Here is a 16,083-nt window from a genome sequence, read left to right as displayed (position 1 = left end):
AAAGGGCCTACAGCACCCGGTATTCCCAGGCGGTCTCCCATCCAAGTACTAACCGGGCCCGACCCTGCTTAGCTTCCGAGATCAGACGAGATCGGGCGTTCCCAGGGTGGTATGGCAGAAGGCACTCCTGAGCCCCAGAGCACTGCTCTCCAGCGCGCAGGGGCAACCTCCGTGCCGTGCCCCACAGAGCCACGGTTTCACCGGATGGCCACAAGGGCTGCAAGCCACCCTACTGCCCAACGGCCACGCGGCTCACAAGGTCTAGAGCCCTCCTGCCCCTCAATGCTGCGGCCCGATAAAAAACGAGGCGCCCGGTCCCCTGGGGCCAGCGTGCTGCAAAAAAGGCCTACAGCACCCGGTATTCCCAGGCGGTCTCCCATCCAAGTACTAACCGGGCCCGACCCTGCTTAGCTTCCGAGATCAGACGAGATCGGGCGTTCTCAGGGTGGTATGGCCGTAGGCAGCCAAGAGCTCCACATCACCGCCCTTCAGCGTGCAGAGGCAACCTCCCCGCCACGTCCCGCAGCGTCACAGGCCCACCGGCCAGTCGCCCCGGCTGCCCGAGACCCGAGTGCCCGAGGACCGCTCGGCTCGCGGGATCTGGCGTCCTCCTGCCCCTCGATGCTGCCGCCCGATAAAAAACGAGGCGCCCGGTCCCCAGGGGCCAGCGTGCTGCAAAAAAGGCCTACAGCACCCGGTATTCCCAGGCGGTCTCCCATCCAAGTACTAACCGGGCCCGACCCTGCTTAGCTTCCGAGATCAGACGAGATCGGGCGTTCTCAGGGTGGTATGGCCGTAGGCACTCCTGAGCCCCAGATCACTGCTCTTCAGCGCTCAGAGGCAATCTCCCCGCCACGTCCCTCGGCGCCACAGGCCCACTGGCCGGTCGCCTGGGCTGCCCGCGTCCCTACTGCCCGAGGACCACTCGGCTCACAGGCTCTGGCGTCCTCCTGCCCCTCGATGCTGCAGCCCGATAAAAAACGAGGCGCCCAGTCCCCAGGGGCCAACGTGCTGCAAAAAGAGCCTACAGCACCCGGTATTCCCAGGCAGTCTCCCATCCAAGTACTAACCGGGCCCGACCCTGCTTAGCTTCCGAGATCAGACGAGATCGGGCATTCTCAGAGTGGTATGGCAGAAGGCAACCCAGAGACCCAGAGCACCGCTCTCCAGCGCGCAGTGGCAGCCTCCGTGCCCTGCCCCACAGAGCCACGGTTCCACCGGACAGCCACATTGGCTGCCCGCGACCATACTGCCCAAAGGCTCCTCGGCTCACAAGCTCTAGAACCCTCTGGTGCCCCTCAATGCTTCTGCCCGATATAAAACGAGACGCCCGGCCCCCAGGGGACAGCTTGCCGAAAAAACATCCTACAGCACCCGGTATTCCCAGGCAGTCTCCCATCCAAGTACTAACCGGGCCCGACCCTGCTTAGCTTCCGAGATCAGACAAGATCGGGCGTTCCCAGGGTGGTATGGCAGAAGGCACTCCTGAGCCCCAGAGCACTGCTCTCCAGCGCGCAGGGGCAAACTCCGTGCCGTGCCCCACAGAGCCACGGTTTCACCGGATGGCCACAAGGGCTGCAAGCCACCCTACTGCTCAACGGCCACGCGGCTCACAAGGTCTAGAGCCCTCCTGCCCCTCAATGCTGCGGCCCGATAAAAAACGAGGCGCCCGGTCCCCTGGGGCCAGCGTGCTGCAAAAAAGGCCTACAGCACCCGGTATTCCCAGGCGGTCTCCCATCCAAGTACTAACCGGGCCCGACCCTGCTTAGCTTCCGAGATCAGACGAGATCGGGCATTCTCAGAGTGGTATGGCCGTAGGCAACCCAGAGACCCAGAGGACCGCTCTCCAGCGCGCAGTGGCAGCCTCCGTGCCGTGCCCACCAGAGCCACGGTTTCACCAGATGGCCACAGGGGCTGCAAGCCACCCTACTGCCCAACGGCCACGCGGCTCACAAGGTCTAGAGCCCTCCTGCCCCTCAATGCTGCGGCCCGATAAAAAACGAGGCGCCCGGTCCCCTGGGGCCAGCGTGCTGCAAAAAAGGCCTACAGCACCCGGTATTCCCAGGCGGTCTCCCATCCAAGTACTAACCGGGCCCGACCCTGCTTAGCTTCCGAGATCAGACGAGATCGGGCGTTCCAAGGGTGGTATGGCCGTAGGCAGCCAAGAGCTCCACATCACCGCCCTTCAGCGTACAGCGGCAACCTCCCCGCCACGTCCCGCAGCGTCACAGGCCCACCGGCCAGTCGCCCCGGCTGCCCGAGACCCGAGTGCCCGAGGACCGCTCGGCTCGCGGGATCTGGCGTCCTCCTGCCCCTCAATGCTGCCGCCCGATAAAAAACGAGGCGCCCGGTCCCCTGGGGCCAGCGTGCTGCAAAAAAGGCCTACAGCACCCGGTATTCCCAGGCGGTCTCCCATCCAAGTACTAACCGGGCCCGACCCTGCTTAGCTTCCGAGATCAGACGAGATCGGGCGTTCTCAGGGTGGTATGGCCGTAGGCACCCCTGAGCCCCAGATCACCGCCCTTCAGCGTGCAGAGGCAACCTCCCCGCCACGTCCCGCAGCGTCACAGGCCCACCGGCCAGTCGCCCCGGCTGCCCGAGACCCGAGTGCCCGAGGACCGCTCGGCTCGCGGGATCTGGCGTCCTCCTGCCCCTCGATGCTGCCGCCCGATAAAAAACGAGGCGCCCAGTCCCCAGGGGCCAGCGTGCTGCAAAAACGGCCTACAGCACCCGGTATTCCCAGGCGGTCTCCCATCCAAGTACTAACCGGGCCCGACCCTGCTTAGCTTTCGAGATCAGACGAGATCGGGCCTTCTCAGGGTGGTATGGCCGTAGACACCCCTGAGCCCAAGATCACCGCTCTTCAGCGTGCAGAGGCAACCTCCCCACCACGTCCCGCAGCATTACAGGCCTACCAGCCAGTCGCCCGGGCTGCCCGAGACCCGAGTGCCCGAGGACCACTCGGCTCACGGGCTCTGGCGTCCTCCTGCCCCTCGATGCTGCCGCCCGATATAAAACGAGGCGCCCAGTCCCCAGGGGCCAACGTGCTGCAAAAAGAGCCTACAGCACCCGGTATTCCCAGGCGGTCTCCCATCCAAGTACTAACCGGGCCCGACCCTGCTTAGCTTCCGAGATCAGACGAGATCGGGCGTTCTCAGGGTGGTATGGCCGTAGGCACCCCTGAGCCCCAGATCACCGCTCTTCAGCGTGCAGAGGCAACCTCCCCGCCACGTCCCGCAGCGTTACAGGCACACCGGCCGGTCGCCCGGGCTGCCCGAGACCCGAGTGCCCGACGACCACTCGGCGCGCGGTCTCTGGCGTCCTCCTGCCCCTCGATGCTGCCGCCCAATAAAAAACGAGGCGCCCAGTCCCCAGGGGCCAGCGTGCTGCAAAAAGGGCCTACAGCACCCGGTATTCCCAGGCGGTCTCCCATCCAAGTACTAACCGGGCCCGACCCTGCTTAGCTTCCGAGATCAGACGAGATCGGGCGTTCCCAGGGTGGTATGGCAGAAGGCACTCCTGAGCCCCAGAGCACTGCTCTCCAGCGCGCAGGGGCAACCTCCGTGCCGTGCCTCACAGAGCCACGGTTTCACCGGATGGCCACAAGGGCTGCAAGCCACCCTACTGCTCAACGGCCACGCGGCTCACAAGGTCTAGAGCCCTCCTGCCCCTCAATGCTGCGGCCCGATAAAAAACGAGGCGCCTGGTCCCCTGGGGCCAGCGTGCTGCAAGAAAGGCCTACAGCACCCGGTATTCCCAGGCGGTCTCCCATCCAAGTACTAACCGGGCCCGACCCGGCTTAGCTTCCGAGATCAGACGAGATCGGGCGTTCTCAGGGTGGTATGGCCGTAGGCAGCCAAGAGCTCCACATCACCGCCCTTCAGCGTGCAGCGGCAACCTCCCCGCCACGTCCCGCAGCGTCACAGGCCCACCGGCCGGTCGCCTGGGCTGCCGGCGTCCCTACTGCCCGAGGACCACTCGGCTCACGGGCTCTGGCGTCCTCCTGCCCCTCGATGCTGCCGCCCGATAAAAAACGAGGCGCCCAGTCCCCAGGGGCCAACGTGCTGCAAAAAGAGCCTACAGCACCCGGTATTCCCAGGCGGTCTCCCATCCAAGTACTAACCGGGCCCGACCCTGCTTAGCTTCCGAGATCAGACGAGATCGGGCATTCTCAGGGTGGTATGGCCGTAGGCACTCCTGAGCCCCAGATCACCGCTCTTCAGCGTGCAGAGGCAACCTCCCTGCCACGTCCCGCCGCGCCACAGGCACACCGGCCGGTCACCCGGGCTGCCCGAGACCCGAGTGCCCGAGGACCACTCGGCTCACGGGCTCTGGCGTCCTCCTGCCCCTCGATGCTGCCGCCCGATAAAAAACGAGGCGCCCGGTCCCCAGGGGCCAGCGTGCTGCAAAAAGGGCCTACAGCACCCGGTATTCCCAGGCGGTCTCCCATCCAAGTACTAACCGGGCCCGACCCTGCTTAGCTTCCGAGATCAGACGAGATCGGGCATTCTCAGAGTGGTATGGCAGAAGGCAACCCAGAGACCCAGAGCACCGCTCTCCAGCGCGCAGTGGCAGCCTCCGTGCCCTGCCCCACAGAGCCACGGTTCCACCGGACAGCCACATTGGCTGCCCGCGACCATACTGCCCAAAGGCTCCTCGGCTCACAAGCTCTAGAACCCTCTGGTGCCCTGATGCTTCTGCCCGATATAAAACGAGACGCCCGGCCCCCAGGGGACAGCTTGCCGAAAAAACATCCTACAGCACCCGGTATTCCCAGGCGGTCTCCCATCCAAGTACTAACCGGGCCCGACCCTGCTTAGCTTCCGAGATCAGACGAGATCGGGCGTTCCCAGGGTGGTATGGCAGAAGGCACTCCTGAGCCCCAGAGCACTGCTCTCCAGCGCGCAGGGGCAACCTCCGTGCCGTGCCCCACAGAGCCACGGTTTCACCGGATGGCCACAAGGGCTGCAAGCCACCCTACTGCTCAACGGCCACGCGGCTCACAAGGTCTAGAGCCCTCCTGCCCCTCAATGCTGCGGCCCGATAAAAAACGAGGTGTCTGGTCCCCTGGGGCCAGCGTGCTGCAAGAAAGGCCTACAGCACCCGGTATTCCCAGGCGGTCTCCCATCCAAGTACTAACCGGGCCCGACCCGGCTTAGCTTCCGAGATCAGACGAGATCGGGCGTTCTCAGGGTGGTATGGCCGTAGGCAGCCAAGAGCTCCACATCACCGCCCTTCAGCGTGCAGAGGCAACCTCCCCGCCACGTCCCGCAGCGTCACAGGCCCACTGGCCAGTCGCCCCGGCTGCCCGAGACCCGAGTACCCGAGGACCGCTCGGCTCGCGGGATCTGGCGTCCTCCTGCCCCTCAATGCTGCCGCCCGATAAAAAACGAGGCGCCCAGTCCCCAGGGGCCAACGTGCTGCAAAAACGGCCTACAGCACCCGGTATTCCCAGGCAGTCTCCCATCCAAGTACTAACCGGGCCCGACCCTGCTTAGCTTCCGAGATCAGACGAGATCGGGCATTCTCAGAGTGGTATGGCCGTAGGCAACCCAGAGACCTAGAGGACTGCTCTCCAGCGCGCAGTGGCAGGCTCCGTGCCGTGCCCCGCAGAGCCACGGTTTCACCAGATGGCCACAAGGGCTGCAAGCCACCCGACTGCCCAACGGCCACGCGGCTCACAAGGTCTAGAGCCCTCCTGCCCCTCAATGCTGCGGCCCGATAAAAAACGAGGCACCCGGTCCCCGGGGGCCAGCGTGCTGCAAAAAAGGCCTACAGAACCCGGTATTCCCAGGCGGTCTCCCATCCAAGTACTAACCGGGCCCGACCCTGCTTAGCTTCCGAGATCAGACGAGATCGGGCGTTCTCAGGGTGGTATGGCCGTAGGCAGCCAAGAGCTCCACATCACCGCCCTTCAGCGTACAGCAGCAACCTCCCCGCCACGTCCCGCAGCGTCACAGGCCCACCGGCCAGTCGCCCCGGCTGCCCGAGACCCGAGTGCCCGAGGACCGCTCGGCTCGCGGGATCTGGCGTCCTCCTGCCCCTCGATGCTGCCGCCCGATAAAAAACGAGGCGCCCGGTCCCCTGGGGCCAGCGTGCTGCAAAAAAGGCCTACAGCACCCGGTATTCCCAGGCGGTCTCCCATCCAAGTACTAACCGGGCCCGACCGTGCTTAGCTTCCGAGATCAGACGAGATCGGGCGTTCTCAGGGTGGTATGGCCGTAGGCACCCCTGAGCCCCAGATCACCGCTCTTCAGCGTGCAGAGGCAACCTCCCCGCCACGTCCCGCAGCGTCACAGGCCCACCGGCCAGTCGCCCCGGCTGCCCGAGACCCGAGTGCCCGAGGACCGCTCGGCTCGCGGGATCTGGCGTCCTCCTGCCCCTCGATGCTGCCGCCCGATAAAAAACGAGGCGCCCAGTCCCCAGGGGCCAACGTGCTGCAAAAACGGCCTACAGCACCCGGTATTCCCAGGCGGTCTCCCATCCAAGTACTAACCGGGCCCGACCCTGCTTAGCTTTCGAGATCAGACGAGATCGGGCCTTCTCAGGGTGGTATGGCCGTAGACACCCCTGAGCCCAAGATCACCGCTCTTCAGCGTGCAGAGGCAACCTCCCCACCACGTCCCGCAGCATTACAGGCCTACCAGCCAGTCGCCCGGGCTGCCCGAGACCCGAGTGCCCGAGGACCACTCGGCTCACGGGCTCTGGCGTCCTCCTGCCCCTCGATGCTGCCGCCCGATATAAAACGAGGCGCCCAGTCCCCAGGGGCCAACGTGCTGCAAAAAGAGCCTACAGCACCCGGTATTCCCAGGCGGTCTCCCATCCAAGTACTAACCGGGCCCGACCCTGCTTAGCTTCCGAGATCAGACGAGATCGGGCGTTCTCAGGTTGGTATGGCCGTAGGCACCCCTGAGCCCCAGATCACCGCTCTTCAGCGTGCAGAGGCAACCTCCCCGCCACGTCCCGCAGCGTTACAGGCACACCGGCCGGTCGCCAGGGCTGCCCGAGACCCGAGTGCCCGACGACCACTCGGCGCGCGGTCTCTGGCGTCCTCCTGCCCCTCGATGCTGCCGCCCAATAAAAAACGAGGCGCCCAGTCCCCAGGGGCCAGCGTACTGCAAAAAGGGCCTACAGCACCCGGTATTCCCAGGCGGTCTCCCATCCAAGTACTAACCGGGCCCGACCCTGCTTAGTTTCCGAGATCAGACGAGATCGGGCGTTCCCAGGGTGGTATGGCAGAAGGCACTCCTGAGCCCCAGAGCACTGCTCTCCAGCGCGCAGGGGCAACCTCCGTGCCGTGCCTCACAGAGCCACGGTTTCACCGGATGGCCACAAGGGCTGCAAGCCACCCTACTGCTCAACGGCCACGCGGCTCACAAGGTCTAGAGCCCTCCTGCCCCTCAATGCTGCGGCCCGATAAAAAACGAGGCGCCTGGTCCCCTGGGGCCAGCGTGCTGCAAGAAAGGCCTACAGCACCCGGTATTCCCAGGCGGTCTCCCATCCAAGTACTAACCGGGCCCGACCCGGCTTAGCTTCCGAGATCAGACGAGATCGGGCGTTCTCAGGGTGGTATGGCCGTAGGCAGCCAAGAGCTCCACATCACCGCCCTTCAGCGTGCAGCGGCAACCTCCCCGCCACGTCCCGCAGCGTCACAGGCCCACCGGCCGGTCGCCTGGGCTGCCGGCGTCCCTACTGCCCGAGGACCACTCGGCTCACGGGCTCTGGCGTCCTCCTGCCCCTCGATGCTGCCGCCCGATAAAAAACGAGGCGCCCAGTCCCCAGGGGCCAACGTGCTGCAAAAAGAGCCTACAGCACCCGGTATTCCCAGGCGGTCTCCCATCCAAGTACTAACCGGGCCCGACCCTGCTTAGCTTCCGAGATCAGATGAGATCGGGCATCCTCAGGGTGGTATGGCCGTAGGCACCCCTGAGCCCCAGATCACCGCTCTTCAGCATGCAGAGGCAACCTCCCTGCCACGTCCCGCAGCGCCACATGCCCGCCGGCCGGTCGCCTGGGCTGCCCGCGACCCTACTGCCCGAGGACCACTCGGCTCACGGGCTCTGGCGTCCTCCTGCCCCTCGATGCTGCGGCCCGATAAAAAACGAGGCGCCCGGTCCCCAGGGGCCAGCGTGCTGCAAAAAGGGCCTACAGCACCCGGTATTCCCAGGCGGTCTCCCATCCAAGTACTAACCGGGCCCGACCCTGCTTAGCTTCCGAGATCAGACGAGATCGGGCGTTCTCAGGGTGGTATGGCCGTAGGCACCCCTGAGCCCCAGATCACCGCTCTTCAGCGTGCAGAGGCAACCTCCCCGCCACGTCCCGCAGTGTCACAGGCCCACCGGCCAGTCGCCCCGGCTGCCCGAGACCCGAGTGCCCGAGCACCACTCGGCTCGCGGGATCTGGCGTCCTCCTGCCCCTCGATGCTGCCGCCCGATAAAAAACGAGGCACCCGGTCCCCAGGGGCCAACGTGCTGCAAAAAGGGCCTACAGCACCCGGTATTCCCAGGCGGTCTCCCATCCAAGTACTAACCGGGCCCGACCCTGCTTAGCTTCTGAGATCAGACGAGATCGGGCATTCTCAGAGTGGTATGGCCGTAGGCAACCCAGAGACCCAGAGGACCGCTCTCCAGCGCGCAGTGGCAGCCTCCGTGCCGTGCCCCGCAGAGCCACGGTTTCACCAGATGGCCACAAGGGCTGCAAGCCACCCTACTGCCCAACGGCCACGCGGCTCACAAGGTCTAGAGCCCTCCTGCCCCTCAATGCTGCGGCCCGATAAAAAACGAGGCGCCCGGTCCCCTGGGGCCAGCGTGCTGCAAGAAAGGCCTACAGCACCCGGTATTCCCAGGCGGTCTCCCATCCAAGTACTAACCGGGCCCGACCCTGCTTAGCTTTCGAGATCAGACGAGATCGGGCGTTCTCAGGGTGGTATGGCCGTAGGCACCCCTGAGCCCCAGATCACCGCTCTTCAGCGTGCAGAGGCAACCTCCCCGCCACGTCCCGCAGCGTTACAGGCCTACCAGCCAGTCGCCCGGGCTGCCCGAGACCCGAGTACCCGACGACCACTCGGCGCGCGGTCTCTGGCGTCCTCCTGCCCCTCGATGCTGCCGCCCGATAAAAAACGAGGCGCCCAGTCCCCAGGGGCCAGCGTGCTGCAAAAAGGGCCTACAGCACCCGGTATTCCCAGGCGGTCTCCCATCCAAGTACTAACCGGGCCCGACCCTGCTTAGCTTTCGAGATCAGACAAGATCGGGCGTTCCCAGGGTGGTATGGCCGTAGGCACTCCTGAGCCCCAGATCACCGCTCTTCAGCGCTCAGAGGCAACCTCCCCGCCACATCCCACAGCGTTACAGGCCCACCGGCCGGTCGCCTGGGCTGCCCGCGTCCCTACTGCCCGAGGACCACTCGGCTCACGGGCTCTGGCGTCCTCCTGCCCCTCGACGCTGCCGCCCGATAAAAAACGAGGCGCCCAGTCCCCAGGGGCCAGCGTGCTGCAAAAAGGGCCTACAGCACCCGGTATTCCCAGGCGGTCTCCCATCCAAGTACTAACCGGGCCCGACCCTGCTTAGCTTCCGAGATCAGACGAGATCGGGCATTCTCAGGGTGGTATGGCAGAAGGCACACCTGAGCCCCAGAGCACTGCTCTCCAGCGCGCAGGGGCAACGTCCGTGCCGTGCCCCGCAGAGCCACGGTTTCACCGGATGGCCACAAGGGCTGCAAGCCACCCTACTGCTCAACGGCCACGCGGCTCACAAGGTCTAGAGCCGTCCTGCCCCTCAATGCTGCGGCCCGATAAAAAACGAGGCGCCCGGTCCCCTGGGGCCAGCGTGCTGCAAAAAAGGCCTACAGCACCCGGTATTCCCAGGCAGTCTCCCATCCAAGTACTAACTGGGCCCGACCCGGCTTATCTTCCGAGATCAGACGAGATCGGGCGTTCTCAGGGTGGTATGGCCGTAGGCAGCCAAGAGCTCCACATCACCGCCCTTCAGCGTGCAGCGGCAACCTCCCCGCCACGTCCCGCAGCGTCACAGGCCCACCAGCCAGTCACCCCGGCTGCCCCAGACCCGAGTGCCCGAGGACCACTCGGCTCGCGGGCTCTGGCGTCCTCCTGCCCCTCGATGCTGCCGCCCAATAAAAAACGAGGCGCCCAGTCCCCAGGGGCCAGCGTGCTGCAAAAAGGGCCTACAGCACCCAGTATTCCCAGGCGGTCTCCCATCCAAGTACTAACCGGGCCCGACCCTGCTTAGCTTCCGAGATCAGACGAGATCGGGCGTTCTCAGGGTGGTATGGCCGTAGGCACCCCTGAGCCCCAGATCACCGCTCTTCAGCGTGCAGAGGCAACCTCCCCGCCACGTCCCGCAGCGCCACAGGCCCACCGGCCAGTCGCCTGGGCTGCCCGTGACCCTACTGCCCGAGGACCACTCGGCTCGCGGGCTCTGGCGTCCTCCTGCCCCTCAATGCTGCCGCCCGATAAAAAACGGAGCTCCCGGTCCCCAGGGGGTGGCGCTCCTCGAAGAGAGCCTACAGCACCCGGTATTCCCAGGCGGTCTCCCATTCAAGTACTTTTCGTTGTTGAGCCGCGAGCAGAGTTTGCAGGCCTGGGTTCAAAGGTGGCCTTCAGAAGCAGATTTTAGTATTTAATTCCATCTTGTATAGACTTTTCAAAGTTCACCCGGATTTGTTAGTTTGATGCCTCCCCTTAGGCCTGATTGGCCAGGCCTGAACTGTGCACATCCGATAGACTGATTTAAGAACATCCATACTTTATCTTTGTTTATTGTCTTGGTTTTAAAGACAGGTGTCTGCCAAGAGAGTTTGAACCCTCCCTTAGGACAGAGAATGTGATTTTCCCCTCCCTCCGATTATTTAATTTTTAAAATCAAGGTCTTTCAGGCAAAGGTATGGGAAAAGGAATATTAGTTCTTTATTAGTATCTATAAACAAGCAATAACAATAATAGCAACCACAAATAGAACCAGAAACCAATAGCAGATGACTTGTGAGCTGCCAATCCTTTTTCCTGTGTGGTGTAATCACGGTTGCAAGCAGCAGGGGCGCTGTTGAGCTCCCGGCCAGGCAGGGCAGGTGCGATGACTCCCGAGCGGCTGCAGGTGGCGCTGTGGCGCAGGGTCAGGTCAGCCCCACACAGCTAGTAATGGTGGAGATGCTGAAAAAGCAGGCCAGGCAGCAAAGCAGCTCGGAGCAGCAAAAAAGCAGGGCAGCAGGGGTAGGAGCTGGCTCTCTCCGGCTAGCTAGTGAGGTAGCAAAGATTTCTGCAGTCACAGCAGACGCCGCGGTCTAGTGCGGCAGAGGGTGGGGGCAGGTGGCAGAGGCAGCCAGACTCTCCTGGCAGCAGCTGCGAGAAAACGCAGCCGGGGGAAACATGCACTTCCCAGTGGGAAAAAAGGTTGAATCAAAGCTCACCCAGCCAGGAGAAGAATAAAAACAGGGCACAGTTGGATTTCCTCTGGTCGCAGCTGAAAAGCAAAGAGCAGCCTCTCCTCTCAGCGTCCGAACCACTAGAGAGCCTTCCAATGGCCGGCTCTTCCCTTACCCTGCCCTGCCCAAGCACACCTTTTGTCTATTACAAAAGACTTGATGGCTCTAAACACCCAAATATTTGTTGCTCAGTAACAGTGATGGAGAAAAATTCCAAGGCCTTCCCCAAACTCCAACATTTATAAAACACAAGAAGAAGAGAAAAAAAGTTCCCATGGGAAAGGTCTGTGCTAGCCACAAGTACTAACCGGGCCCGACCCTGCTTAGCTTCCGAGATCAGACGAGATCGGGCGTTCTCAGGGTGGTATGGCCGTAGGCACCCCTGAGCCCCAGATCACCGCTCTCCAGTGCGCAGCGGCAACCTCCCTGCCATGTCCCACAGAGCCACGGGCCCACCGGATGGCCACCAGGGCTGCCCGCCCCCCTACTGCCCGAGGGCCACTCGGCCCACGGGCAGTGGCGCCCTCCTGCCCCTTGCTGCCGCTGCCTGAGGAAAACAAGGCGCCCGGCCCCCAGGGGATGGTACGCCACAAAAAGGGCCTACAGCATCCGGTATTCCCAGGCGGTCTCCCATCCAAGTACTAACCAGGCCCGACCCCTCTTAGCTTTTGGTAATGATGTAAGTCAACAGCTTTTTACCGCCTGTATGGCTTCATGTTCTCTAGTGCATCCAAAGTTTAGTTTTGCTGTTTTGCTGGGCTGCAAATTGACCACTGAATCTCTGCACTTTAGAAAATCTCTGGCATTTCTGCACTTTAGAAAGGGGTAGTGAATAGGTTACTCAAGTTAACTATTGAGCAACAGGATTTTTGAATTCTAAAACCTCGAAAAACAGGATTCCCTTATCTTATCAAGATAAAAGGGACAGGAATCCTTTTGCAGGCAGCTGAAAAAACCGCTGAATCATCCCCTGAAGGGCAATGCATATTCTAGAGATAAATGTGCAAAATGCATTGTGATGACTATCATCCTGGAGGGGTCTTTGTGGGGTCTCCAAAAACTACTGCTCCATGGGGAGCATGCGGAGCATGCGTGGTGCACATGCTAATTATATTAATGACTTCCAAGTAATTATTTGTATAACCACTCCTATCCCGGGGAACGTGATGGATATTCATGAATTTTATCTACAACACTGTGTCTTTGTAAGTGCCAGTGTGTGTGTTTGGAGGAGTGAATTCCCCCACACCCGGTGCACCAAATTAAGGAAATACTCACTTCTCTGACTTTGTCTCTGATGTGTCTCTGGACCTGTTTGGGGCGAATCACATTTTAAGTGCATGTCATGTGCCTGCGCCTGAGGGAAGCCCTGGCCTGGTCAGCCCATGCGCCCTGCGATGTTGGAGCAGTTAAGTCTTCGCAGGAACGTGGTTGTCTGGAACGGGTGGCTGCAATTGGACAGCGCTGGGTTGCAGGCCAGAATAGGAGGCACTTGAAGTTCTCTGCCCAGAGACCCTGCCCCTGCCCCACATTATCTATCCCAGCCCCATGGTCCCTTCACGCCCCCACAAACTCTACCCTGCTCCACAGTCCCTAACCCGGCCCATAGTCCCTACCCTGGCCCCACAAACCCTATCCTGGCCCACAGTCCCTATCCCAGTGCCACTGTTGGGACAGAGAACTCCAGTTCCTACCCCTGCCCTACAGACCCTTCCCCGCCCTCAGTCTCTATCCCAACCCACAGACCCTATCCTGTGCCCAGAGACCTTACTCTGGCCCGCAGACCCTGTACCTGCCCACAGTCCCTACCCCACCCCCACAGTCCCTATCCAGACCCACAGTCCCTACCCCACCCCCACAGTCCCTATCCAGACCCACAGTCCCTATTCTGGCCCACTGTCCCTATCTGGGCCCCCACAGATCCTACCCCAGCCTTACAGTCCCTATCCTGCTCACAATCCCTACCCCAGCCCACAGGCCCTATCCCACCCCCACAGTGCCTATCCTGGCCCAAAATCCCTAACTCTGCCTACAGTCCCTATCACAGTCCCATAGTCCATATTGCAACCCACCATCTCTACCCCAACCCACAGACCCTACCCCAGCCCACAGTCCATATATTGGTCCCACAGTCCCTATCCCAGCCCTACAATCACTAACCCAGCCATACAGTTGCTATCCCAACCCTACAGTGATTTCAGCTGCAGTCCTATAGTCACTATCCCAACACGGCAATGATTCCAGCTCCAGCCCCACAAACTTCATTTCACCATGAGCTCTGCTGTTACAGCTCCAGTTTTGCATCTTCCCACTGTTGCCAGGTGAAGCTTCTCCTGCTTCTTGAGGAAGGATCTTCAGTTTTGCTCCATGTCTGTGAGGTTTCAACTTCAACTCTAGAATCTATATTCCAACCCCAGCCTGACAATCCAGCTCCAGCCCCACAATTGCTATCCCAGTCCTACAGGGATTTCAGCTCCATCTCTGAGGTTGCCATCCCAGCCCAATCCCTGTACCAGATCTAGAGTCCCTATCCCCGCCCTACAGTGATTTCAGCTCTATCCCTTTACTTCTGTGCCAGCTCCACTGCTTCAGCTTCAGTTCCACATCTTCCCACCACTGCCAGGTGAAGCTGCTCCAGGATCAGGGCTGGATCATCTTTTCACATCCAGCTTTGATGCTTCAGCTCTAACTCCAGAATCCATGTTCCAGCTCCAGCCTGTTGCAGGGGGGAGTGGCAACTTTAGAAAAAGTTTATTCAAGAAGCCCTCCTGTTGTGTCACAAGGTGCAGAAAAGGATCCCCCTGCTTTCTAAACTCCTTCAAGAGAGAGGAGCCTGGGGCAGCTGGATGCAGTCCCAGCCCTGGAGTTTGCCAACAATTTAAGTTTTACAACTTTGTCCCACAGCTTTTTATGGCAGCAAATCAGATATATTTACATAAGAATGAATTACTTATTTTGAGAAATGATTAGACAAAAAGAACTCGATTGGAATTATTTACTACACAGTGTAAAAGCTAAAACTATTATACTACAAGATAGGATAGTACATTATATCAAAACAATTTAAAAGCAATTATATTAAAGCTAGCAAAAAGAAACCGTTGAGATTGATGTAACTCACCCATACCAATGTCTGTGGACAAATCTCTTTCTCTTAACCTCGAGGAATATCCTTGGTGAGCATCCCTAAAACCCAGTGGAGGAATCTCCACATACTCCAAGGAGGAGTATGTTAGAAGAACCTACTATATGGGAAGTGGACTGGACTTTTATAGTGTGGAGTTGACTGCCAGTGATATGCTTCCAGGTCAGTTTAGCAACATTTGTAAAATCTTTGCCTTGCTGTCAGCAGGTTGATTTGAGGCTGGAGTGCCAGACTGAGACAGTATGCCATTTTTTTAGCATAATTTAACACCAAAAACCAGCACATGATGCCCCTCTCAGCCTGCCATTGGTAGTTTGCAAAATAAGGCACTTCTTGAGTTTTTTGACCACATCCCAGGACCAAGCATCCTGCTACATAGCCCTACAGTCCCTATCCCGGCCCCACAGTCCCTATCCCGGCCCCACAGTCCCTACCAGCCCCAGCCCCATGGAATTTTTCCAGCTCCAGAGTTTTCATTGCTCCACATCAATTTGGGTCTGCATTCAGCCCCAGGGCCTTCAATATACCCTCTGGTCTCACAGCCCCAGCAACAGCACCACCCACAAGACAGGAGTGGAGGTCTCAGGGCTGATCCTGGGGCCCAGAGCCGGCCCAAGGGCACCTTTTGGGATGGGGAACCAGGGGCCAAGCAGCTGTTCCCAGCACTGAATGCTGCCTGGGGGGGCCTGTAAGCAGGTGGGGTGCAGGCCAAGGTGTGTGCTGGGGGTCAGGCTCATTTGCCCCCAAAATAGGGACCCCATTGGGATGGGTGTGGCAGCTCATAGAGATATTTAAGTGATGACAGCAGCTGATTCATGGCCTTGTCAAGAGCCCAGGAGCAGCTTTTAGCCAGAAGCAGTGGGAAGCTGAGGAGCTGGAGCTGAGGAAGCAGGGGTGGCATAAAGGTGGGGCTTGGGGTGAAACCACTGTGGGGCTAGATAGGGACCGTAGGGCTGCAGCTGGAATATGGATTCCGGAAGCTGAAGCATCAGAGACCTGGAGCTGAAATGAAGATCCTATCTTGATCCCGGAGCAGCTTCACATGGCAGCAGTGGGAAGATGTGGAGCTTGGAGCAGAAACATCAGAGCTGGCAGAGAAATAAAGCTTGTGGGGCTGGAGCTGGAATAGGACTGCGGGGGGGCAGCTGAAATCGGAAGGGAAGGGAAGGGAAGGGAAGGGAAGGGAAGGCCATGCAAACGTCTGCTTTGCCTTGCCTACCTTTCCCCTTCCCTTGCTTACCCTTTTCCTTGTCTCTCCTACCCCTCCCTGGTGGTGGTCTCCCATCCATAGCCGTAGCCCAAGGGCTTTATCTCCACCAGATGGCAGCCTGGCTTTGCTGCTCCTGATTTCATCCTCTCTACTCTTTGCCTTGGACACTCTGCAGGCACAGAAGCGCCTTGTGTTGTTGGCCTCGTTATTCTTCAGGGTGGCCGGTGACTCAGGCAGAGCTCCCCACTCTCTTTCCCATTCCTCTCTGGTGGGAGGAACACCTCTCCACCAT

The 16,083-nt window shown here is 60.5% G+C and overlaps 29 non-coding genes and 2 pseudogenes across 29 annotated transcripts; all 31 read right to left on the bottom strand.

Annotated features, from left to right (window-relative positions):
- Window positions 1–4: 4 nt before the first annotated feature.
- LOC146420707 (5S ribosomal RNA) lies at window positions 5–123 on the bottom strand. Its single transcript, XR_014848994.1, has one exon. It is a non-coding gene; the product is annotated as a 5S ribosomal RNA (ribosomal RNA).
- Window positions 124–343: 220 nt separating this feature from the next.
- On the bottom strand, window positions 344–462 carry LOC146420706 (5S ribosomal RNA). The gene has a single exon (XR_014849048.1). It is a non-coding gene; the product is annotated as a 5S ribosomal RNA (ribosomal RNA).
- A 220-nt stretch (window positions 463–682) lies between these two features.
- LOC146420705 (5S ribosomal RNA) lies at window positions 683–801 on the bottom strand. The gene has a single exon (XR_014849037.1). It is a non-coding gene; the product is annotated as a 5S ribosomal RNA (ribosomal RNA).
- A 220-nt stretch (window positions 802–1,021) lies between these two features.
- LOC146420704 (5S ribosomal RNA) lies at window positions 1,022–1,140 on the bottom strand (annotated as a pseudogene).
- A 222-nt stretch (window positions 1,141–1,362) lies between these two features.
- LOC146420703 (5S ribosomal RNA) lies at window positions 1,363–1,481 on the bottom strand (annotated as a pseudogene).
- A 220-nt stretch (window positions 1,482–1,701) lies between these two features.
- On the bottom strand, window positions 1,702–1,820 carry LOC146420702 (5S ribosomal RNA). Its single transcript, XR_014848966.1, has one exon. It is a non-coding gene; the product is annotated as a 5S ribosomal RNA (ribosomal RNA).
- A 220-nt stretch (window positions 1,821–2,040) lies between these two features.
- On the bottom strand, window positions 2,041–2,159 carry LOC146420701 (5S ribosomal RNA). Its single transcript, XR_014849058.1, has one exon. It is a non-coding gene; the product is annotated as a 5S ribosomal RNA (ribosomal RNA).
- Window positions 2,160–2,379: 220 nt separating this feature from the next.
- On the bottom strand, window positions 2,380–2,498 carry LOC146420700 (5S ribosomal RNA). Its single transcript, XR_014849026.1, has one exon. It is a non-coding gene; the product is annotated as a 5S ribosomal RNA (ribosomal RNA).
- Window positions 2,499–2,718: 220 nt separating this feature from the next.
- Window positions 2,719–2,837, bottom strand: LOC146420699 (5S ribosomal RNA). The gene has a single exon (XR_014849008.1). It is a non-coding gene; the product is annotated as a 5S ribosomal RNA (ribosomal RNA).
- Window positions 2,838–3,057: 220 nt separating this feature from the next.
- Window positions 3,058–3,176, bottom strand: LOC146420698 (5S ribosomal RNA). Its single transcript, XR_014849049.1, has one exon. It is a non-coding gene; the product is annotated as a 5S ribosomal RNA (ribosomal RNA).
- A 220-nt stretch (window positions 3,177–3,396) lies between these two features.
- On the bottom strand, window positions 3,397–3,515 carry LOC146420697 (5S ribosomal RNA). Its single transcript, XR_014848993.1, has one exon. It is a non-coding gene; the product is annotated as a 5S ribosomal RNA (ribosomal RNA).
- Window positions 3,516–3,735: 220 nt separating this feature from the next.
- Window positions 3,736–3,854, bottom strand: LOC146420696 (5S ribosomal RNA). The gene has a single exon (XR_014848955.1). It is a non-coding gene; the product is annotated as a 5S ribosomal RNA (ribosomal RNA).
- Window positions 3,855–4,074: 220 nt separating this feature from the next.
- LOC146420695 (5S ribosomal RNA) lies at window positions 4,075–4,193 on the bottom strand. The gene has a single exon (XR_014849054.1). It is a non-coding gene; the product is annotated as a 5S ribosomal RNA (ribosomal RNA).
- A 220-nt stretch (window positions 4,194–4,413) lies between these two features.
- On the bottom strand, window positions 4,414–4,532 carry LOC146420694 (5S ribosomal RNA). Its single transcript, XR_014849018.1, has one exon. It is a non-coding gene; the product is annotated as a 5S ribosomal RNA (ribosomal RNA).
- Window positions 4,533–4,752: 220 nt separating this feature from the next.
- Window positions 4,753–4,871, bottom strand: LOC146420693 (5S ribosomal RNA). Its single transcript, XR_014849010.1, has one exon. It is a non-coding gene; the product is annotated as a 5S ribosomal RNA (ribosomal RNA).
- A 220-nt stretch (window positions 4,872–5,091) lies between these two features.
- LOC146420692 (5S ribosomal RNA) lies at window positions 5,092–5,210 on the bottom strand. Its single transcript, XR_014848954.1, has one exon. It is a non-coding gene; the product is annotated as a 5S ribosomal RNA (ribosomal RNA).
- Window positions 5,211–5,430: 220 nt separating this feature from the next.
- Window positions 5,431–5,549, bottom strand: LOC146420691 (5S ribosomal RNA). The gene has a single exon (XR_014848977.1). It is a non-coding gene; the product is annotated as a 5S ribosomal RNA (ribosomal RNA).
- A 220-nt stretch (window positions 5,550–5,769) lies between these two features.
- Window positions 5,770–5,888, bottom strand: LOC146420690 (5S ribosomal RNA). The gene has a single exon (XR_014848972.1). It is a non-coding gene; the product is annotated as a 5S ribosomal RNA (ribosomal RNA).
- Window positions 5,889–6,108: 220 nt separating this feature from the next.
- Window positions 6,109–6,227, bottom strand: LOC146420689 (5S ribosomal RNA). Its single transcript, XR_014848965.1, has one exon. It is a non-coding gene; the product is annotated as a 5S ribosomal RNA (ribosomal RNA).
- Window positions 6,228–6,447: 220 nt separating this feature from the next.
- LOC146420688 (5S ribosomal RNA) lies at window positions 6,448–6,566 on the bottom strand. The gene has a single exon (XR_014849007.1). It is a non-coding gene; the product is annotated as a 5S ribosomal RNA (ribosomal RNA).
- A 220-nt stretch (window positions 6,567–6,786) lies between these two features.
- Window positions 6,787–6,905, bottom strand: LOC146420687 (5S ribosomal RNA). The gene has a single exon (XR_014848962.1). It is a non-coding gene; the product is annotated as a 5S ribosomal RNA (ribosomal RNA).
- A 220-nt stretch (window positions 6,906–7,125) lies between these two features.
- Window positions 7,126–7,244, bottom strand: LOC146420686 (5S ribosomal RNA). Its single transcript, XR_014849019.1, has one exon. It is a non-coding gene; the product is annotated as a 5S ribosomal RNA (ribosomal RNA).
- A 220-nt stretch (window positions 7,245–7,464) lies between these two features.
- On the bottom strand, window positions 7,465–7,583 carry LOC146420685 (5S ribosomal RNA). The gene has a single exon (XR_014849064.1). It is a non-coding gene; the product is annotated as a 5S ribosomal RNA (ribosomal RNA).
- Window positions 7,584–7,803: 220 nt separating this feature from the next.
- LOC146420684 (5S ribosomal RNA) lies at window positions 7,804–7,922 on the bottom strand. Its single transcript, XR_014849063.1, has one exon. It is a non-coding gene; the product is annotated as a 5S ribosomal RNA (ribosomal RNA).
- A 220-nt stretch (window positions 7,923–8,142) lies between these two features.
- On the bottom strand, window positions 8,143–8,261 carry LOC146420683 (5S ribosomal RNA). The gene has a single exon (XR_014848953.1). It is a non-coding gene; the product is annotated as a 5S ribosomal RNA (ribosomal RNA).
- Window positions 8,262–8,481: 220 nt separating this feature from the next.
- Window positions 8,482–8,600, bottom strand: LOC146420682 (5S ribosomal RNA). The gene has a single exon (XR_014849004.1). It is a non-coding gene; the product is annotated as a 5S ribosomal RNA (ribosomal RNA).
- A 220-nt stretch (window positions 8,601–8,820) lies between these two features.
- Window positions 8,821–8,939, bottom strand: LOC146420681 (5S ribosomal RNA). The gene has a single exon (XR_014848964.1). It is a non-coding gene; the product is annotated as a 5S ribosomal RNA (ribosomal RNA).
- A 220-nt stretch (window positions 8,940–9,159) lies between these two features.
- LOC146420680 (5S ribosomal RNA) lies at window positions 9,160–9,278 on the bottom strand. Its single transcript, XR_014849002.1, has one exon. It is a non-coding gene; the product is annotated as a 5S ribosomal RNA (ribosomal RNA).
- Window positions 9,279–9,498: 220 nt separating this feature from the next.
- On the bottom strand, window positions 9,499–9,617 carry LOC146420679 (5S ribosomal RNA). Its single transcript, XR_014849006.1, has one exon. It is a non-coding gene; the product is annotated as a 5S ribosomal RNA (ribosomal RNA).
- A 220-nt stretch (window positions 9,618–9,837) lies between these two features.
- Window positions 9,838–9,956, bottom strand: LOC146420678 (5S ribosomal RNA). Its single transcript, XR_014849013.1, has one exon. It is a non-coding gene; the product is annotated as a 5S ribosomal RNA (ribosomal RNA).
- A 220-nt stretch (window positions 9,957–10,176) lies between these two features.
- LOC146420677 (5S ribosomal RNA) lies at window positions 10,177–10,295 on the bottom strand. The gene has a single exon (XR_014849055.1). It is a non-coding gene; the product is annotated as a 5S ribosomal RNA (ribosomal RNA).
- Between the last annotated feature and the right edge of the window lie 5,788 nt (window positions 10,296–16,083).

The sequence above is a fragment of the Lichenostomus cassidix genome, unplaced genomic scaffold, assembly GCF_008360975.1.
Source record: "Lichenostomus cassidix isolate B80296 unplaced genomic scaffold, HeHo_3.0 HiC_scaffold_49, whole genome shotgun sequence".
In the NCBI taxonomy this organism is placed as follows: Eukaryota; Metazoa; Chordata; class Aves; order Passeriformes; family Meliphagidae; genus Lichenostomus; species Lichenostomus cassidix.
Note: the sequence above shows the minus strand (reverse complement) of the source record. Positions and strands in the feature narration are given on the sequence as shown.